This window comes from Lolium perenne, chromosome 2 (genome assembly GCF_019359855.2).
Source record: "Lolium perenne isolate Kyuss_39 chromosome 2, Kyuss_2.0, whole genome shotgun sequence".
Lineage (NCBI taxonomy): Eukaryota > Viridiplantae > Streptophyta > Magnoliopsida > Poales > Poaceae > Lolium > Lolium perenne.
Window position 1 is genome coordinate 105,271,484 of NC_067245.2, and position 8,902 is coordinate 105,280,385.

An 8,902-nucleotide genomic window follows, 5' to 3' on the forward strand; every position below is an offset into this window, starting at 1 on the left:
ACTCCTTGTCGTCCTCTCATCACCGTCAAAAACAGAAATTCGCACACAGTACTCGCTGGCTCTCCCCCCGCCCCCACCCACCGCCGTCGACCGGACCCCCGCTCTCCTGCCTCGCCGCCGATGGCCTGGACGGCAACCTCCTCCGTCCTCTTCGTCCAGGCGACCTGAAGCCAACGGAAGGCCAGGGCACCCAGCGGGAGGGGCAAAAGGAGGTGGATGGGCGCTCCCCGTCTCCACTGGATCCGCAGCCGCGGCCACCCGCCTTCGCCACCGGGGCCTCCCCGTCCCTCTATTAACCATGGGTCCTCTTCACTCGGCGGAATCTGAGCGGGGGATGAGGGTGCTGGAGGTCTACGTGGGGGCGCTGAATCGGGGGCTCGAGAAGGCCATCGCCGGCGCCAGGTATCCCCTTCACCATTTCCTTCCTCGCCACAGTTTTTTTTTACATGTGCATGCTAGTTAAAATATGGAATACGTATAGGGTGAACTTATTTATCTTCTTAATACTTTGTAATAGAGTTCCAAATTCGTGAATTCTTACTGCCACAGAATATTGAGAAAACATATTGGCAAGATAAACATACTACAAATGCATTAGAAGATGACAATAAAATTTAAAGAACAGACATGTATAATGTAACTGCAAGTTTGCAATACAATATTCTTTGTATGAACAAAGGCTTAACACCGTGCTTTTATATATAGCGGCATTACAACAATTTTCTTTTCCATTACTTGGTATCAAGGTCGAATATTTTTTGCTTGTGTGACGTAAATGTGTGAACTGAACTATGAAGTAACTAATCTTGGTTATGAATGATGTCCTTGTATAGTTTATTTTCTGTAGGGATGGATGATGAGGACGATCCATCAGCAACTCTTGATCAGGTCCTAAATGACACAAAGAGGGTTGGTTTCTTCAAAGCATATGTTGGTGCGGTGGCAGAAGCGATAAAGTAAGCCTGTTTCTGTTTGGCCCATAACTGGTACCGTGTAGTCAAAACAAGTGATGCCCACTAATTTTGATTATTATTGACGTACAGGGATGGTGCCGATGTTCGTGGATACTTTGCATGGTCATTCTTGGATAACTTTGAGTGGGCAATGGGATTCACCAAGAGGTTTGGGCTTGTCTATGTTGATTACAAGAACGGGCTCTCCCGACACCCTAAAGCATCAGCCATGTGGTTCTCACGCTTCTTGAACGGCGAGGCTGCTTACAACAAACCTGACACAAATTAAGTCCGTTTTCACCAAGGTGCATTAAACTTTAGTTGTTTCTAGCAATGCTATATCTATCCAGTATTCACATTAACTTTCAGAACCGTTATTTGTTGGTGTGCCATGCTGCATGTATTTGATCCAACGTTTACACAATATAATGCTTAAAAAATCACGAGCCCTACCAATATGTTAAGGCCTTCTGGGTTCTTGTCAGACAATGCTTCATTGCTGATAACTTACACATCTAATCTGAACCCCACCAATATGTTATCTTCAAAAAATAAGCAGTAATTTTGTATGTAGCCGTTCGTAGACCCCAGTAAGCAATTACCAAAGAGGAGGTTCGTTTCTGTTTGCAACTGATGCAACTACCTTTTGCTACAAGGATGGCATTGATGTTTGTAGATAGTTTGTCATTCCTTGACAACTTTGAGTGGACTACAGGATACACCAATAGAGGTTTTATAGTGTCCATGAATTGGCTTTTGTGACATCCCAAAGTATCATCCCTGTGGTTATCACGCTTATCATTGAAAACCGCGTGCACCGAACAATATAATGTTAAAAAGTCCTTTCCTGACTTGTAGCTTGAAGCAATAGTACTCCCTCGCGCTCACGAACTTTCTGGACCCTCCGGTTTCATCATCATGCTGGTCCTCTTCATCATCTGGAACATGGATTAAAAATGATTAATGGGTGATCTACACTAATAATGAATAATATGTGTAACTTGTTGAAAGCACGGGGATAATTACCTCCTTCCTCATCTATGTTCTGTTCCAGATGTACATTTGAACTCCGATCTTCACCTTGCCAGTCTTCAAGTTTCGTGCCATCCTCATTGTCCTCTTGAGCGACTTTAGGTGGTGTCTCATATGGTATCCAACGATTCCATCCCGTCTCCCCTCTCGGGAAGAATAATGGATACGCCAAAGGATCATAGCAACCATAGTAAGCTCTAATAAATATAGGACAGTCCCCTTTGCCATACACGACAACTTGCCTATCAAAAGTGTTCTGTGGGTCACTCCCTTCAACCCACATTGCGGCCACCTGGGAAGCAGTTGGGGCGTTGTACCTTCGCTGGTCCAGTCTTATATCCGTGTTAAGGGATATCCTATATTCTTCTAGATTCGGAACAGATCCAATTCTCTTAAAGGTCTGCACATATGGGTTGTCCTCCAGTATCTCCAGAATCTTCCGTATGATATTGATATCAAGATCTAGAGATCGCTTCACTCTATGTTCCAAGGTATCATCTGTATCATAGAAGTAGAGCTGGAGATTTCTAGGCCCTTGACCACCAGGCACCAGATCATCCATCTTATAATACATTGCCCCGTGTGCTACAAATGTATACACACCGGTTCTCGCCGCATTGCTGACCTTCTTATCAAGGGTGACTCCAAGTCTTGTGAAGGAGAAGTGGGTGTTGAAATACCGTATGTGCTTTCTGAAATATTTTGCATCAGCATCGACCTGACTTGTAAACAGATGACGCAACTCTTGAGGAACTTCAGTGGTAGCTATGTTGACTTTTCCTTTTCTGCAACAGAACGCGGGGCCCTCATATTGTAGCCTCATTGCTCCACAGTGGACGCAGTCATTTACTGGCTTCAGAACATGATGCTTCTGTGGTAGATTATGGTACACGTAGTCATAAGGATCAGCATTCTCATTCTGTTTACTCGGGGGAACAGCACTTGTGACTCGCCATGAATCGAACACGTCGCCTGCCAAGACAAAACAAGCAGTAACAAATTAGATGGAGAAAATCTAATATAATATAAATAGGAATAAATTAAATGCACCAAATTTACCTGTTCCACGAAAAAGCCTGCACTCATCGTCATCATCATCATGTATTGTTTGTTCCTCTTGTATATTATCTATATCTATTTTGAAAACATGTTAATTTTATTGAACCCATTTGAACCTGGCAACATTTGTATATTTGAAGGTTTTATGAAAAGCCAGCACTATTTTTTTTCATTTTACCTTCAAATATAGAACCATGTTCAACCGGCTCAAAAATGCCTGTAGTACAGTCATCATCACTGTTTGTGTCTCGAAGATCTGCGAAAAAAAGCATAAACAAGTCTTACATATAGGAAGTTAATGGACAACTTTTGCACAGCGAGTACTAAATACCTGTTTGATTATTTTTAGATTATTGTGTTTGTATGACGGGTGTGCACCATCCGTTGATGAAGGGTGACTTGTGTTCCCGGACCAATTTCTTATACTCACGGTTATTGTGCAACCATACGTCCTTCTGTCCATCCGTCATTGAGGTGTACCGTTCCCTTTCATGCTGTCGCTTTCGCTCAGAGGATTCAAGTTGTCGTTTCTTCTCAGAATATGCACATTTTTCAGCGAAGCTCTCTTGCCAATGCAACCCTGCAGATATGGACAAATTTTGCCGATCTTTGACGGGTCTCACATCTCCCAGGTAAGTAAAATTACTGTGTAGCCAATCAGTTCTACGTTCACCGCTCATAACGGTTGGTAATGCCGGAACCTCCATATCTAATCCCCCCAGTACCTAGAGTATAATATGTAAAACAGATAGGTTGCCCAGTCAGATTATGGCAATAGGTAAAAACCATAGTATTGAGGTTGTTAGCAGGTGTATCCTGAGGAGTGCATGTTCCTGGTAATATACCGCATTCACCAGGATCGGTACTCTCCGGGGTTGCATATGAACGTAGCCCTGCAGCCACACATGGTACAATTAATCCATATACCAGTTTTATAACGTTGAGTCGAATCAGGGCTATGTACCATTTGCATCTGTCTTGGTTATGTTGCTCAATGGGATATTCTGTGAAACCAGTGAGGGCACCGCTGTTTTTTCAGACAATTCTTTACAATTAACACCACTCTGGGCTGCAGCCATCTTCTTTTGCTGGCGGGATATACGCTGTCTCTGTATGTAAACCGCCTTTTGCTCGACAGACAATCTAGAATACCAGCTTTGGCCACTTAGATGTGTTTTGCCTTGTTGAATCTGTTCATCCCGATTGTTTGTAACTGGCCCAGAGTTATCATAGTGCAAAGTGCACGTGCCCTGTTGATCGAGAGAAACAGTACTGCAACCCACAGTAGACTCACCACCTGGACAATGCAAACATTGGTACAAATAAGATTAGAGAGCAACATATCTATATAGTAAAGAAAACATGATGTCGCGTACTATCATACCTGCTAAATGGTGGAGTGAACCATCTCCAGGGAATTGCGATGAATCTGATGAAGTCATGTCAGATGCATAGTTACGTCTGCCAACAGGAGCCACATCTACAAATTCAGTTCAGCTAAAAAATCAGTACGTCATATTGCATACATATATATAGTTGCATTACAAAAAATATGACACAAGTTCGGAGCACATGACCTCGTGCAGGTGTTCTGTTTTGCAGCTGGGTGAATCCAGATTGTCCAGTACCAGGTGTATGACATACTGTGCTATCGCCAACTGTAAAGGTCGTTGTCTGTTTTTTAAGCTCCCGTGATTGCCGTCTGCGTTTTGAGATTTCCTCTTTATTTTTTGCATACCACTCTCTCTTCCTCTGTCTCTCGGCCTCTTTTGGATCTGCATGTATGGCATATGTTTCTGGAGATTAGTACATATATATTTCCAATGATAAAAAGCGATTTGAACGCAGCCACTTCCTTAATTCATTACCATTGTTTTGCTTGTTCGTTATGTCTTGAAACGGGGTGCACTCGGAGGATGACATGTCTGCAAAAAGATACTGTTGATAATGTCAATAATGTGTTGGTAAATCCATTTGTAGCACAGTGATGGAAATTGCATGAGTTCAATTTTAATAGCAATAGCAATGTTGAACCATTGGTGTATCTGAAATGGCCATCACTCAAACCTCTCAGCTGAAGTCGAGTCATTCTTTAAATTGATAAAGCATCTGTTAGCACGAAGATCTGAAGTTTTGATCCTGCCTATCCTAGTACTGAAGTTTTGCAAGTAATACTGATTACAGTGTATCAATTGGCATGTATTTCTCCAGTGAATTCCTATGTAATGCTTTCGTTCCTTTTATTTATTGTTTCAGGTTTTGAGGAGAAAACAATATGCTATGATCGTTGCATGACTATGACAGTTGCATTAGTGAAGTCCAAAGCACGGTTGAAATCACCTTGAAGAATCGGAGAAGCTGGAACGTGCTGGAGATGCCCTTGGATAAGCCGGACGTGCTGGAGTTGCCCTTGGAGCAGCTGGACGTGGTGGACGTGTTAGATGCCCTGGGGGAGAGGTCAGATGGGTGCAGATGGAGGCGGCGACCTGGGAGGCAGAGCAAGGCGCCGGCGGCGTGCAGTGCGAAGGCGTCTGGCAAGGCGAGGTTGGACAGGGCGCCGGTGGCGTGCAGTGCGAAGGCGTCGGCCAGGGCGAGGTCGGAGAGGGCGCCGGCGCTGTGCAGTGCTAGGCTAGGGCGACGTCGGACAGGGCGTCGGCGGCCTGCAGTGTTCAGGCGTCGGACAGGGCGCCGGCAGCCTGCAGTGTGCGGCCGTGTGCGGGGGGCGTCATTGGCAGGCTGGTGGAGAAATCGTGCGCAGCGGTTGTAATTTTCTGTGTCTTGCAATTTTTTTCGGTCTCCTGTTGCTCTGTTTTGGGTTAGACCAAAATCGTGCGTGGGACGTGGGAGTTTGCCGTCTAACAATGTTTTAACTTAAATCTGAACCGTTCAATACTGTGAATAGACGGTGTAGATGTTCTGGATCTGCCGCTCTGTGTCTTTTAATAGTATAAGTAGTGATAGGCTACATGATAATAATTAAACTCCGATTATGCGACGACGGTCGACGGCAAGTGCGGCAGACAGCTCACCGAGCGTAGAACGTGCCGGTAAAGACTCGGATTGGACTTGCAGTTGAGTCATGCCTATCAGCCTATGTACGCTTGAGCAAGGGTCACGATCTAACTAACGTTGGATTCAATTAGGGACTTCGGACCCCAAAAAAAAAACCCGGATTGGACTTGTATTTGAGTCGTGCCTATCAGCCTACCTTGAGCAAGGGTCACGTTCTAACTAAACTACGTTGGACTTAATTAGGGACTTTGGGCCCAAAAAAAAAACGGGCCCATCTGTGACACCAGCCAGTCACCTATTGCAATTTAATAGTAAAGATATATAGTAAGCATTCAAGTTGATAAACAAGGTCTAGACATATTCAGACTAGAAAATCATGTATATATCTACCCCTAACCCTAAACTCTGTCTTATGAAGTCAAGCATGCATGAACAGAAGTGGTTTTGGGTTTCAAACATGCAAATTTTAAGAACCCTCCCAAGATTTACATTTTGGAGTGACTAATAAGAAGGATAGATGCTTAATTTTTATATTCGTGATTTAAATTTGTTTAAACCATGGTCAAACCTAGGATTTGGCGACCAAAAGATTCAAATGGGCATAAAATTTCAGGAAAAAATCAAAAGAATGAAAAAACAAAGGACATAGCATTCTTATGTCATATATATAGTAAGCATTCAAATTGATAAACAAGGTCTAGACATATTCAGACTAGAAAATCATGTATATATCTACCCCTAACCCTAAACTCTGTCTTATGAAGTCAAGTATGCATGAAGAGAAGTGGTTTTTGGTTTCAAACATGGAAATTTCAAAAACCCTCCCAAGATTTACATTTTGGAGTGACTTAAGAAGGATAGATGCTTAATTTTTATATTCATGTTTTAAACTTGTTTAAATCATTGTCAAACCTAGGATTTGACCAAGATTCAAATGGGCATAAAAATTCATAAAAAATCAAAAGAATGAAAAACCAAAGCACATAGCATTCTTATGTCGATCATATAGTAAAGCATTAAAGTTGATAAACAAAATGTCTAGACATATTCAAACCAGAAAAAATCATGTATGTACGTATCTACCCCTAACCCTAAACTTTGTCTTATAAAGTCAATCATGAAGAGAAGTGGTTTCGGGTTTCAAATTAAACATGGAAATTTCAAAACCTCTTAAAAATTCATTTTAGAGTGACTAAGAAGGATGCAGGCTTCCCTTTTCATTTTCATGTTTTAAACTTGTTTAAATCTTGGTCAAACCTATGATTTGACCAAAAGATTCAAATGGGCATAAAATTTCAGGAAAAAATCAAAAGAATGAAAAAACAAAGAACATAGCATTCTTATGTCATATATATAGTAAGCATGCAAGTTGATAAACAAGGTCTAGACATATTCAAACTAGAAAATCATGTATATATCTACCCCTAACCCTAAACTCTGTCTTATGAAGTCAAGCATGCATGAAGAGAAGTGGTTTTTGGTTTCAAACATGCAAATTTCAAGAACCCTCCCAAGATTTACATTTTGGAGTGACTAATAAGAAGGATAGATGCTTAATTTTCATATTCGTGATTTAAATTTGTTTAAACCATGGTCAAACCTAGGATTTGGCCAAGATTTAAATGGGCATAAGAATTTAAAAAAAAATCAAAAAATGAAAAACCAAGGCACACATAGTCTTCTTATGTCATATAGTAAGCATTCTCAATTAAGTTAATTTTAGAGTGACTAAGAAGGATGCAGGCTTCCCTTTTCATTTTCATGTTTTAAACTTGTTTAAATCTTGGTCAAACCTAGGATTTGACCAAAAGATTCAAATGGGCATAAAATTTCAGGAAAAAATCAAAAGAATGAAAAAACAAAGGACATAGCATTCTTATGTCATATATATTGTAAGCATTCAAGTTGATAAACAAGGTCTAGACATATTCATACTAGAAAATCATATATATATCTACCCCTAACCCTAAACTCTGTCTTATGAAGTCAAGCATGCATGAAGAGAAGTGGTTTTTGGTTTCAAACATGGAAATTTCAAAAACCCTCCCAAGAGTTACATTTTGGAGTGACTTAAGAAGGATAGATGTTTAATTTTCATATTCATGTTTTAAACTTGTTTAAATCATTGTCAAACCTAGGATTTGACCAAGATTCAAATGGGCATAAAAATTCATAAAAAATTAAAAGAATGAAAAACCAAAGCACATAGCATTCTTATGTCGATCATATAGTAAAGCATTAAAGTTGATAAACAAAATGTCTAGACATATTCAAACCAGAAAAAATCATGTATGTACGTATCTACCCCTAACCCTAAACTCTGTCTTATGAAGTCAATCATGAAGAGAAGTGGTTTTGGGTTTCAAATTAAACATGGAAATTTCAAAAACCTCTTAAAAAATTCATTTTAGAGTGACTAAGAAGGATGCAGGCTTCCCTTTTCATTTTCATGTTTTAAACTTGTTTAAATCTTGGTCTTCTTATGTCATATAGTAAGCATTCAATTAAGTTGATAAACAAGGTCTAGACTTATCCAAACAAGAAAAATCATGTATCTTCCCCCTAACCCTAAACTCTGTTTCACGAAGTCAAGCATGAAGATATGTGGTTTTTGGTTTCGAACATGGAAATTTCAAAAACCCTCCCAAGAGCTTCATTTTGGAGTGACTAAGAAGCATACATGCTTACATTTTCATATTCATGTTTTAAACTTATTCAAATCTTGGTGAAACCTAGAATTTGACCAAGAATCAAATGGGTATACAAATTTTAGAAAAAAATTAAAAAAATGAAAAAACAAGGCACATAGTCTTCTTTTGTCATATAGAAGCATTCAATTAAGTTGA

The 8,902-nt window shown here is 40.5% G+C and overlaps 1 long non-coding RNA gene across 1 annotated transcript; it reads left to right on the plus strand.

Moving 5' to 3' along the window:
• The first annotated feature begins 4,170 nt into the window (after nt 1-4,170).
• LOC127330240 (uncharacterized) lies at nt 4,171-5,667 on the plus strand. Its single transcript, XR_007869202.2, has 3 exons — nt 4,171-4,552; nt 4,647-4,710; nt 5,301-5,667. It is a non-coding gene; the product is annotated as an uncharacterized lncRNA (long non-coding RNA).
• The last annotated feature ends 3,235 nt before the right edge of the window (nt 5,668-8,902 follow it).